Below are 14,089 nucleotides of genomic sequence, written 5' to 3' on the forward strand. Positions count from 1 at the left end.
AAATCTGAGGAAAATCCAGAAGATACTAAATATCCCAGTTTTGAGTTTGTGGCATTACCATTGAGAGCTTGTTTAAAAACGATAAAAGGAACAAAAACACTGAGATCAGTACCTTTCACATTTCCAGGCTTGATTGTTTAAAGTTCCTTGTTTCATGCTTTCAGCACCATTATTACTGCTTTATAGCTTTATTCCTCAGAACTTCTGGACCAAGATCTGGACTGCCTTCTCAGTTATGAATACTGATATTGGATATGTGTCTAGATGACGCCAAAGGTCCTGCTTAACCTAATTTGGGCTCTTCTAAGCAAATCATTGCTATCACTCAGGGATAGCGAACCTGTGGCCCTCCAGAGATTGCTAGGCTCTCAATAACCCACAAAACACAACACCAGCCAGAATGTGCCCATTGAATAGTCCATATCATAATATAACAACTTAATATATTTTATTTACCACACCGACTCGGCCCTGAACACACTGACCAGATGCTTGGAAGCTGTGGCTGGATGGTTTCGTGGGAGCCGATTGAAACTAAATCCTTCGAAGACAGAGGTCCTATGGCTGGGTCGGGATGGCATGGGGATGAGGGACCAACTCCCTTCTCTTGCGGGGGCCCAATTAGTGCCGTTGCCTTCCGTTAAGAGTTTGGGTGTAATCCTTGATGCCTCCCTTTCCATGGAGGCGCAGGTTACAGCAACAGCTAAGGCGACATTTTTCCACCTTCGCCGCATCAAGCAGTTGGTCCCTTACCTTTCCCGCCCCGACCTGGCCACAGTGATCCATACGACGGTCATCTCCAGGCTTGACTACTGTAATTCGCTCTACGCGGGGCTGCCCTTGAAGCTGTCCCAGAAACTCCAATGGGTGCAGAATGCTGCAGCGAGGCTCCTCACGGGGTCTCTGCCATGGGAGCATATTCACCCAGTGCTTTTCAAGCTGCACTGGCTCCCGGTGGAGTACAGGGTAAGATTTAAGGTGCTGCTTTTGACTTTTAAAGCCCTTCACAGCCTAGGAACCTCGTACCTACGGGACCGCCTCTCCTGGTATGCCCCACGGAGAGCCTCAAGGTCCATAAATAGCAACACCCTAGTGGTCCCGGGCTCTAAGGAAGTAGATTGGCTTCAACCAGAGTCAGGGCCTTTTCAACACTGGCTCCGGCCTGGTGGAACGCTCTGCCTCATGAGACCAGGGCCCTGCAGCATCTGATTTCTTTCCGCAGGGCCTGTAAGACAGAGTTGTTCCGCCTGGCCTTTGGCTTGGAGCCAATTTGATTCCCTCCCCCTCTTTCTTTTTTCTTTTCCTTTCTCCTCCTGCGATGAGGCTACATTTTAATATTTTAATGTTTCAATTTTTTAATGTTGTATTTTAATTTTGTTTTTAAGTTGCAATCATTCAACCTGTTTTTATTATTGCTTGTAAGCCGCTCTGAGCCCGGCCTTGGCTGAGGAGGGCGGGGTATAAATAAAAATTATTATTATTCTTATTATTATGAAGCAGTATTCTTTTATAAATTGCAAATGTCTATATGTTATATATTGGGGTGCTTCCCCTAAACACTTTTTTTTTTACATGAAAGACTTGCATCCTACTAGTTTAAGCAAGCAGTGCAGGAGCTTTCGTGTTGTGCCATCATGCAGAGGAAGAGACTTGGGACTAAAAGACCAAAGGGGTACACAGAGGCAAAAGGTGGGATTCATCTAAAGTGTTGCATGCATGGAACAAAGTTCACCTGTGCAACAAACTGCGCCCCCTGCCCCAAACACCCACTTGCTACTCCTAAATCTGCTCTGGAGGGTTGGGGAAGCCCCCAGAAGAGGTTTAAGGGTCCTGCAAGTGTGGGCAGAAGTTGGAAAAGTGCATGAGCGGACCCCACTTAGCATACCCCATGCATACCCCACTTAGCGCTACATTGAATTCTTTTACAAAGCTGGTGCCCTCCTGAGTTTTCCAGAGCATGAGGCAGGCAGGCAAAGCAGGATTTAGGTTTGATGAGGCTCTAAGCTACTGAAGGTAATGAGGCCCTTATATGTCCAGCTGTCCTTTGTCAACAACAAATTGTCACTGTTTTTTTGTGTTGAATATATATATGCTATATGGTAATTTATGGACCTAATAGGTACCTAAAGCCATTTGCACATAACAAAACATGTATTTTATCAATGTAATTGTTGAACTGAAATACAATTAAGAAGAAGTATATTAATAGTGAAATAATTATTAAGCTATTAAGGAGCCTACACAAAACAAAACAAAACAATACTGTTGCTGTATGTAGGTTTTATTCTATTTGTTTTTTATCTTATATTTTGGAAATGTAAATCCAGGTTTTTTGCCCTTTACCTTTTTTGGGGGCCCCAAGAGAGTGGGGCCCTAAACTATAGCTTGTTTAGCTTATACGTAAATCTGGCACTGAGGCAAAGACAAAAGCAGGCTGTGCTCCACTCTGTCACTTCCCCCACCAATTGTCCTGTGGGGAAGAAAAATGAAGTAAAGGTAAACTTCATTGCCTGCTCCCGTTGTACAGCCTTCTCTCCCCACAGGGCGAACTTTACATTTATTTGTTTTAGTACAGTGGTACCTCGGGTTACATACGCTTCAGGTTACATACGCTTCAGGTTACAGACTCCACTAACCCAGAAATAGTACCTCGGGTTAAGAACTTTGCTTCAGGATGAGAACAGAAATCGTGCTCCAGTGGCACGGCGGTAGCAGGAGGCCGCATTAGCTAAAGTGGTGCTTCAGGTTAAGAACAGTTTCAGGTTAAGAACGGACCTCCGGAACGAATTAAGTACTTAACCTGAGGTACCACTGTATTTTGAAGTTGCAAACTGCCTTGGGTGCCTTAGCAAATAGACAGTAGATAAATGCAGTTGATCAGTAACGTTTGTGACTACATATCTCATCACACTGTGCTGCTTTGAGGCTGATGGAAATTGTAGTCCAAAATATCTGGCGGGCACCAGCCAGCACTGATGACAACTGCATCAAATTTTATAGAATGGCAGAGAAGGGTTCTACTTCAAGTGCACTGATTCACATTTCAACAATTAAAATTTGGCTGCAGAGCTTGCTTAATTGATTTATTAAACCATTTATGTTTCACACTCCATGCTATTGGATTTCAGGGCAATGTACAACATAAAACACCCCAGAACATCAGTAACGTACTGCGAATATCAATGTATTTGAATAGGCAGGGGAACATTGTGTATCTCAATAGGGAGATAATCTGAATTAAAGTACAGGAGATGTAATTAAACTCATATGGGTGTGGTAGAGTCAGATTCTGCAACTCTGGGGTCAGGAGAATGTGAAGTATTTCTATAATAGAGGATTGCTTCACAGTCTAAGTGGGATGCGTCAGAAGAGAACAGGAAGTCAGATTAGTGGCAAAGACTGCAAGCCTATACAGTGGTACCTCAGGTTAAGTACTTAATTTGTTCTGGAGGTCCGTTCTAACCTGAAACTGTTCTTAACCTGAAGCACCACTTTAGCTAATGGGGCCTCCTGCTGCCGCCGCGCCGCCGAAGCACGATTTCTGTTCTCATCCTGAAGCAAAGTTATTAACCTGAAGCACTATTTCTGGGTTAGCAGAGTCTGTAGCCTGAAGCGTATGTAACCTGAAGCGTATGTAACCCGAGGTACCACTGTACATGTTTATTCAGAAGCATGTCTCACTCAGGTCTGGGAGGCTTTACCTTTCAATCATATGGAGCAGAACCCATTGGATGTAATAGGAAATACTTCTGAATTATATAGGATTACACTGCAATAGTTGAAATTTGTCTGCTCTCTTTGCTTTTCTGGCATCATAATTGTGATCTTTCTAATCAGCTTTTCATACTTTAAATGAACAAGAGCCTTTCTTAGACTGCTTCTGTAGCATTCTTGCCTTTTTGCTTCCCCCTTATGCTTTTTAATGAGAGTTTCTAAATGGTTTTCTGCAGTGTATCTGGACTATGATAAGAGGCTGACCCTCTTTTGGGCTAAATAGATTACATTTTTACATTCTCTCTCTCTAAGTACTTGAAGGCAGAGAGGCTTCTGGATGCACTGCTGATACAGGCCTCAAGCTCAAGTGGGTTTCATGCATTTCTTTCATGCATACTGTTCAGCTTAATTTGCCAAAGCAAAGGTATTCTCATTGCAGTAAACAAAGAAGAATTCTGAACTGCTTTTGCTTGTGCTTTTATGAATGTCATTCATTGGAACACTAGCTTTCTTACAAAGTGCTTCGCTTTGATCTGCTAGTTTCTGTTTTGAATAGTAATAGTAATATGCTTTTTTGAAAATCTGTTTCAAGTTTTGTGTGGCCATTCAGGTTTGAATGGGGCCATAGGTTCTTGAACTAGCTGGGAATTTTTTATATATATATACTTTGGAATTTGAAGTAATTGCGAAACCTTTTTATGGGAAGAGAATGTTCTGTGGAGAAAAGGACAGCAGGGTGACAGCAGGACAAATCAGCACAATAATTTTTTTTCTGCCAGAATATATTTGCTTTCTTGGATGGCTTTAAAAGAGGGGTAGGCAAATTCATGGAGGAGAGGGCTATCGATGGCTACTAGCTGTGTTGGATTTGCTCTACCTCCACAGTTGGCGTCAGTGAGGCTTCTAAATATAAGTTGCTGGAAACCACAGGAGGGGAAAGGGCTTGTGTGCTCTGCTCCCTGGTTTCCCACAGGGCAGGATGCTAAGCTGGATGGGCCATTGGCCTGATCCAGCAGGCTACTTTTATGCTCCTTTATAGGAGCAACAGCCACACATGCATTCACTGTGGCTCTGATTGTCTTGTACATCCATATTTTACGGAGGGCAGGGATGAGGAACCCTCCAAATGAGAGCCAGTGAGGTGTAATGGTTAAGAGCAGTAGACTCATAATCTGGTGAACTGAGTTCGTTTCCCCGTTCCTCCACATGCAGCTCCTGGGTGACCTTGGGCCAGTCACACTTCTCTGAAGTCTCTCAGCCTCACTCACCTCACAGAGTGTTTGTTGTGGGGGAGGAAGGGAAAGGAGAATGTTAGCTGCTTTGAGACTCCTTCGGGTAGTGATAAAGTGGGATATCAAATCCAGACTCTTCTTCTTCTCCAAATGTAGCTGGACTCCAACTTCCATCAGCCCCGGCCAGCAAAGTGAATGGCCAGGGAATGATGGGAGTTGTGGTCCAGCAACAGCTGGAAGGCTACAAATTCCTCATGCCTACTCTAGGGTGCATAGGAGCCAACTCCTAGGGGCTGAGGTTCCTTCGCCCCCCTCCCCTGCCCAATAAAGTATTTATGGAGGCCAAGCCCCCCAAAGCTGATGGACATTGTCATTCAAATGGTGTGCATGTGCCACATCTTGTGATTGAATATTCAGGGCAGGGCTTTCCTCCCCCACAGCAATATTTTATTCAAGCTGGCACCCCTGCTAGGGTGAAAGAATGAAAAAGGGAATTAACCAATTGTTTGGGTAATATCTGCAGTTCTCCTTTCTGTAATTTGGTTTGCGTGATTTACCCAAGCTCCTTGGCAACAAAACAAATACCTGGACAATGTCAGTTTCACAGATGGTATTTGTTCCGCATTTAAATGACAAGAACTGAAGATTAAAAACAAGCAAACCGATAGCACAAAATTTCTTAAGTGCAAACACAGATGATGCCAAAGCGAAAAGCAACGAGAGGCTTCCACCCATACTTGTGCGTGTTGGTGTGCACATTTTCAAAGATGACCATTTTTTATTCCATGCCATTTTACGGTACTAAAGTTTGGCATGCCATGAATTATTCTACAATTTCAGTGCTAAAGGATCAATTTCCCACCCCCCGCCCTGGCTGATGCTTTTAGTTTGCTCCATGAAATCCTGCAGGGACCTTACCTTCCCATCACCCCCCACCCCAAAACATGTGATCTTCATTATGTTATGTCTTCAAAATATTTCTTTAGCAGATTGCTAAGGGGGAGGGGAAAGACCATAGCTTAGTGATAGAGATTTACAACATTGTAGGTTCAACCTCTGGCATCTGCAGGTAGGGTGGGGAAAGGCTGGCATTTGAAACTCGAGAACTGCTAACAGTAGACAGTACTAAGCTACTATCATATTGTATAAGGCAGCTTCCTGTGTTCCTATTTCTGTATTTACAAAATAAGACGGACTCACCAACCACTGAATCTGTTAACTGCAACTTGGAAATGGATTCCAGGCACTTTTATCCATTCTTTACTTGCAGGTACTGGTTATACTTCTAGCTGAGTGAAGCGCAGTACAGATTGCCCACCATTTTGTACATCTAGGGATCTTCATACACTACAGAAAAGGACAGGAGTTTGAACATTTTGCTGCTGTCTTGGTTTTGGGTTTCTTTCCTTGGAGCCAGCTCTACAATTAGGCAGGGTGAAGTTGCCACCTCAGGCGTCAGCTGCTGGGGCAGGTGGAGAAGAGATAATAATAATAATAATAATAATAATAATAATAATAATAATATGCCTTCCATATGACTGGGTTGCCCCAGGCAACCTCCAGGGCATTCCTCCTAACCCCTCTTGTAGTGAGGGGAGGGGAAGGGGCATGATTCCTTTCAGTCAACATGCTACGACAGGGGTCCCCGACCTTTTCTGGCCTGGGAACACACTTGGACATATAAAACACTGTTGTGGACACCACAACACACTAATTTAACAGCGGAAAAGCTAGTGATAATAACAAACCTTCCACCAAACAACAGACAAAACACTGAGATACCCCCAAAACAAATAAGACGCAGAACCAAAAAATGCAAGCAGTCTCCCCACAAATAAATAAATAGAAACATTTTTTTCTTTAAAAAAGTTGTGTTGTTGTTTTTTTAAAAAATGGGAGGGTCAGAAGGCCTTGGTGTGTGCCAAGGCATATGTCTGAGGGCTCTGCAGTGCAGATGTGCATCATGCCATCTATATATAGAAATTTATATAACCTTCTAATGACGAAAAGTTAAGTTGTGATATTTAAAAGGCAAGCTGAGTATCTGAACTGCTTCAGTAGGAGAGGTGGCTTGTTCAGGGACAGGGTTAATCACTCTCTTTTCGCTAGGCACTTGTCTAGGCGCTTGAGAACTTAGAACAGCATCCTTTTAAAAAACCCTCTGCTTATGTGGGAGCAGGGAGGGGAAGGAAAGATTGATTGTGCTGGCAGGCTGCCCTCCTCGCATGACCTTTGTTCTTGCTGCAGCATCGTGCCAAAGACTGATTGGCCTTAACTGTGCAACGCAAATTAATATTTAATTCCCTGTCATCCCGGCACATTTTTAATCCAGCCCTTGCTATAATTCTTCCTGATTGATTTCCAGCATGCTGACTTCGCAGTTTTTCCTCTTTTTTTAACCAGTTTAGCCATCGAATTAGAGGCCACGCTGGGAATCTAAACATCTATAAAGGCTCGTGTTGCTGTGCCCTGATTATTGTTAACAGAAAATTTAATCTATTCTTTTTAAATATGTATATGAGTGTGTGCGTGTTTACATATAAAAAGAGGCAGGCAGACAGATACATGAGGGCAACTGCCATTAAACCACTGTTCAAATGAAAGGTTCCTGGACTGCAGACAGGCCCAGCTTGAAGTATTTTTGTGGGTTTCACACAAGAAACCGCCAGCGGTCACTCAGTCCAGGCAGCTCTAATTGGGAGAGAGAAATGTGATGGGGAGCAAGAGAGAGGCAGGAATGGTAGTGAATAGCAGCAGGGTGGGAGGCAGCATCAGTTGGACAGAGAACCAAGGGAGGCTACAAAGAGGACTATAAATAAAAGAGAGAGCAGCTACTCTAGGAAGGGGGCAAGATGACCTAAATGCTCCTAAAAGAAAGATTATGATGTGGAGACACACAGATGGTGGAGGTGTGGTGAAGAGTCCAGAAGGACATGAGGAACCAGTAACCCAGGGATAGCATAAAAGGTAAAGGGACCCCTGACCATTAGGTCCAGTCACGGATGACTCTGGGGTTGTGGCTCTCATCTCACTTTAAAGGCCAAGGGAGCCGGCGTTTGTGTGCTCCACAGACAGTTTTTCTGGGTCATGTGGCCAGCATGATTAAGCTGCTTATGGCGAACCAGAGCAGCGCATGGAAACACCGTTTACCTTCCCACTGGAGCGATACCTATTTATCTACTTGCACTTTGATGTGCTTTTGAACTGCTAGGTTGGCAGGAGCTGGGACCGAGCAACGGGAGCTCACCCTGTCGCGGGGATTCGAACCCCTGACCTTCTGGTCGGCAAGTCCTAGGCTCTGTGGTTTAACCCACAGCGCCACCCGCGTCCCTATGATAGCATAGGAAGGGGCAACTGGCCTGACTGGCTGAGTAGTGTCTACAACACTGACTTGCAGAGGCTCTCTAGGGTTTCCGACAAAGGTATCCTTTTACAACTCTACCTATAGATGCTGGAGATTTAACCCAAGACTTTCTGCATGAAAAGTATGTGCTTTACCTCTTAGTCAGGGAGTGAGGAACCTCTGGCTCACAGGCCTAATTATCCCTCCCAAAAAACATCTTCCCCATTTGGCCCAAGCCATGCCCCCTGCCAACCACCTGACTTTGTAAGCTGCTCGCAGTGAGTCCTGATTAGTGCTGGGAAGTCCCAGTCACCCAGTGCCATGCCACTGACTTCATTGTGGCACTAGGTGATTGACAGACAGGCAGCCCCACACACAAGCCAGATTTAAACCCTGTTTGGATGAGAGTAGGGGAGATACAAATCTGGCCTGCTGGCTGGATCCTGTTCCGTACCCTGGTTGTAAGGTGTTTTGTTTTGTTTTGAAGTTATGGCCTATCAAGAAGAATGTCTTGACAAGCATTTGCCTTAGGAATGTACATTAATACCTTGGGTTACATACGCTTCAGGTTACAGACTCCGCTAACCCAGAAATATTACCTCGGGATAGAACTTTGCTTCAGGATGAGAACAGAAATCATGCTCCGGCAGTGCGACAGCAGCGGGAGGCCCCATTAGCTAAATTGGTACCTCGGGTTAAGAACAGTTTCAGGTTAAGAACGGACTTCCAGAACGAATTAGGTTCTTAACCCAAGGTACCACTGTATTGTGATTCAGCATCTGCCACTGTTCCTGCTGAGCTCTCTCCCCCTCTCTCCCTGTTATATCCTGTTTGTTGCTGCTGTGTTTGACCCCCCCCCCCCAAGTCGCTGTTGTTGCCATGCCACAGGGCAGCCTAGAGTTTGTGTCATGAGTAGGTCAGGAGGGAGGAAAAGCCCTGTATGGGTGTTGTTGCAATCCTATCAATATGTACCTTAAAAATATGGAGGTTGCAATTTGTGTGTGTCGCTTTTCACAAGACTTCATTTCGCATAGATCTCACCACCGTAAGGCAACTTAAAACGCTCGTGCATTCTCTCTTTCCAGGGTGCAAACCAAAAGATGCTATAAATCTGTCCTAAAATAGCATTACCCTCCTGGCAACATGGTAATGATTTTACCAGGACTGATTGCCACTGAATCGGAAGTGATGTGCTGCCATCTTGTGAGCATTTCTTGAAAATTCAAGCCCTACTCTGGAATTTCTAGTACTGTAGTGGTATATAGTGCCCAGTCTCTACCTCTGGCAAATACTTTTTTGTTCAGTAGAATTTAAGAACGCGCAGAACACACATATCTGAAGTGAAAAGATAAATCATGATTATCATTTTTCTCCCTCCTGGCCTTTTTATATACTATACTAGCTTTCTGAAAGCACCTCAGTGTGGTAAGATAGCAAGTTCACCATGCACTGAAAACTGTTGGGGGGAAACCAAAATTAAAGAATCAGTGTCTTGCCAGGTGGAGAAGTATCAAACAACTTAGAATCATAGAACTGTAAAGTTGGAAGTCGCCCCAAGGGTCATCTAGTCCAACCCCCTGCAATGCAAATGACTTTCAATATGTTGGTTTCCATCATATTCTGAAGACACACATCTTCACCTTTGACATCTGAGTTATATGTTTTGTGACAGCCAAATGCTCATGCCTTTTTCCATTGTACCCCATTCTGTTGCCTACTGAATCAGAACCTAAGTGTAATGGGATAAGGGGCTGCTTATGCGTGAGCGCTAAGACTCTCACAGTTTTGTAGTTAGTTTTAAAACTCTCCCTCTCTGCACTATGGCTATCAGTGCATGGCTGCCTTAATCGCTGGCAGAATCCGTCAGTGGGCGTTTCCTGAATTTCTTCCAGCATAAAAGTTCTTTGACAGAAAGTCTCCTCCTTGATTCCCTACGTGACAGCTTTCTGCGTTCCAAGGGGAGGTCCTGAGCTCTCCCCACTGGTCTCGCTGGAAGCCTCTCTGAGCCTCACCTCCGACTCTGTCTCCTCTGCCTCCCCTCCTGCTTCCGCAGAAGCTCTCCCTCTCCCCCTGCTGGTTCCCTCCTCAGCATCAGAGGGTCTCCCAGCATCCGAGAGCCTCTCCACCACCTTTAGCTCCGATGGCAGTTCCCTGACACTAAGGAAGAGCATACTTAAGTTATCATGGGAACAGAGCCAGCAGTAACACAAAGTGCGCTTCCTATAGACCCCCCCAAAAATAATTCCTTCCCAACAGGTCTTTCTCATATTACAGTGGTACCTTGGGATACAGACACTTCAGGTTACAGACGCTTCAGGTTACAGACTCCGCTAACCCAGAAATATTACCTCGGGTTAAGAACTTTGCTTCAGGATGAGAACAGAAATCGTTTAGCAGTGGCACAGCAGCAGCAGGAGGCCCCATTAGCTAAAGTGGTGCTTCAGGTTAAGGACAGTTTCAGGTTAAGAACAGACCTCCAGAACGAATTAAGTTCTTAACCTGAGGTACCACTGTAGTTGCACTGCTGCCTCAGAAAGGTATCCCTTTGTATTAGAATATTTAATTTTGGGGGGTATATTAGGGTTTCCCCAATGATTTTCAGAAGGCCACAAGCCTACATTCACAGCATCACCTTTGAAATGTTGCACAGAAAGTGGCATTTAAAGTGTGCATGAAGCCAGCTTGCGCAAAGGAACGTTTCTCTCCTCTCTTCCCCTTGTGTGCCCCCTGCCCCCAGCACAAACCTGTTTGGGGGTTTCTCCCCACCCTTCAGAGCAGATTTAGGGTGCACAAGAGGCATGCAGGGGGAGCACTGGGTGGGGGGAGAGTCTCATTGTGCAAGTGGACCTTGTTCCACACATGCAACAACTTATTTAAATTGGCCCACTAGTACAGTGGTGCCTCGCAAGACGAAAAGAATCCGTTCCGCAATTCTCTTCGTCTAGCGGTTTTTTCGTCTTGCGAAGCAAGCCTATTGACGGCTTAGCGGATTAGCGCTATTAGCGGCTTAGCGGCTTTTAGCGGCTTATCAGTTTAGCGGATAAGCAGATAAGCGGCTTAGCGGCTTAGAAAAAAGGGGGGGAGGAAAAAAAAGTCGAAAAAACTCGCAAGACATTTCGTCTTGTGAAGCAAGCCCATAGGGAAATTCGTTTTGCGAAGCGCCTCCAAAACGGAAAACCCTTTCGTCTAGCGGGTTTTTCGTCTTGCGAGGCATTCGTCTTGCGGGGCACCACTGTAGTCAATTTGGGGATATATGATGTGGTTTCAATATGATTGCTTGGGTTGGGGTTGGAAGTGACATTCATCCAGCTGCTTAGTATTATATGCAAAAGAATGTTCTAGAAGCCCAGCTTTTAGAAAGAATACTGTACAGTGGTACCTCGGGTTACATACGCTTCAGGTTACAGACGCTTCAGGTTACAGACTCCGCTAACCTAGAAATAGTACCTCGGGTTAAGAACTTTGCTTCAGGATGAGAACAGAAATCATGCTCCAGAGGCGAGGCAGCAGCAGGAGGCGCCATTAGCTAAAGTGGTGCTTCAGGTTAAGAACAGTTTCAGGTTAAGAACGGACCTCCAGAACGAATTAAATACTTAACCCGAGGTACCACTGTAGTATGAAGCTTCTAGGTTTTATGGCTATATATCAAACTTTGAAAGAATGACCAGAATGTTGTAATATACACTTACTTACTTGTGTGCATGAAAGGGTTAACCTGAGCTCAGGTTGCCTGTGGCACGTGGAGCTCCCTGAAAGTCTACTGAACCTCTCTAAAAGGAGATTCTACAACCTGAATCATTGCTAACTCAAATATTGCATGAACCTTTTTGTAAGGAAATCAAGTTATTTTCTTTTTAGGTCACTTGGAAGCCTTTTCTCCTTCATTTTTATGGCCATCATATGGAACTTGTTTGCCATGGGCGTAGCTAGGAGGTTGGCAGAAGCTGGGACAGAGTAATGAGAGCTCACCCTGTCTCAGGGTTCAAACCACCGACCTTCCAATCAGCAAGGCCAAGAGGCTCAATGGTTTAGACCACAGCACCACCCGCGTCCCAGACGCAGATGTGAACAAATGCCAGCTCCCTCGACCTAAAGCAAGATGAGTGCTGCAACTCATAGTTGGCTTTGACTGGACTTAACTATCCAGGGGTCCTTTACCTTTTATCTTTACCTAGCCAGGAGGGGGCAGGGGGGCAGCTGTCCCCCCATCTAGTAAATAAATACAAATACGGTACTTATCTAACTGACCAATTGTGTCGCAGATAACTCGGTTCTGCCCCCCTAACATAAAGCCTGCCCCCCCCAACATAAATCCTGGCTACGCCCATGTTGTTTGCTGTAACTTCAGGAAAGTCAGTGAATAAACACTTGTTTTTTCAAAGCTAAGTGTCTGTGATTTATTCTAGCCTAAGTATTTTCCTGGGGAACATCTGTTTAGAGGTGGCAGATGCAAATCTAACTAAGTTTTAATGTGCTTGGTAACATTTGCCATTGTGCTTAACTCTGCTATAAGAGAGTAAGGATCTCTCTACCAAACCCCTCTCTCCAACACAAAATAGGTCTGCAGATGGCACAGAATAAAAAATAAGGTGGCTGCGCACTTCATTGGTTATGTAGGCTAAGTGTAAGCCTTATGTATAGTCAATGGCTGAGCTAAAAAAAGACCACGCAACCAGAAAGAACTTCTATTTGTATACATAGGTTTGCTTTCTTGAGCTCAGTGTCTTTTAATATTAGTTTTAACTCCTGCCCGACAAAAACACAGTGAGGTCTTGTTTTATAATATATTCTATTTGTAATCATTTCTCTGTGAAATGGCTCTCTGTAGTTTCATGGAGTTATTTTTACAAAAGGATCACTCTTCCACACCCAGTTGCAGTTGTGTGTAAGGGCCCTCTCATTTTCTTCCATACCTCTTAGCCATTTAGCTAGATGAGAATCAGGTCCCTTTCAGACAAGCTGTTTTTTATTATTATTTCAGAGCACATGACCTGCGCCTCACTTTTACCCAGGCATCCAAAAACATGTGGCCCTGAAGAAAGCACTTTTCCCAGGGTGAGTGTGAGGCACGAGAGCATGGCACCAAAAATGGCCACCATCGTGCAAAAAAGGGGGGAATATCCTGTTTTTTTCCCCCAAGGCACTTGGCAGGTATGCATGGAAGGTGGAGGGAGGGAGAGTTCACCTCAAGAGCAAAATGTCTACGGCCTGCCCTGGCTTCTTGTAATAGCTCTGCTCCTCAGCGGGCTAATTAGCAAAATTTATTTCACATTTACAGGCAATTACAACTCAAAAACAGATAAGCTCTCCCAAAGGTCTTCATTCTCCTTTTTAGCATTTTCTTTTGTTTCCACCGTACTTTTAGGATGATGACCTTGATGAATTCACAAGTTATTGGATTAACAGCCAAGGCAGGCCGCACAAAGTTCTTCTAGCTACGCACTGGTGATTTTTCTAGATCCTCTCTGCAGATGTTCTGGATGTTGGAAATGTTTGAGAATTTACCGTAAATCTACTTTAGTGAGAGATGTGGCTTCTCCCTCTTCTTCCAGAAGATGGCAATCAACACAAATTTATAACATCTTGCTATGTTTTCTAAAGGTGGCATGGGAGTGACCTCTGTCTATTGTGAACAAAGGGTCTTTTTCTTTAAAGTAAAGAAAGAGTAATTGGAAATCTTATTCAGCAGGCTTGTAAGAATTAAGCTGCCATAGGTAGTAAGAGCAAGAAAAAGGAGGATCTAAGTAAATATGAAATGGATTAAAAAAAATAAAGAAATCAAAGAGCTTTTTCCATATCA

This window comes from Podarcis cretensis (assembly GCF_951804945.1).
Source record: "Podarcis cretensis genome assembly, chromosome: 2".
Lineage (NCBI taxonomy): Eukaryota > Metazoa > Chordata > Lepidosauria > Squamata > Lacertidae > Podarcis > Podarcis cretensis.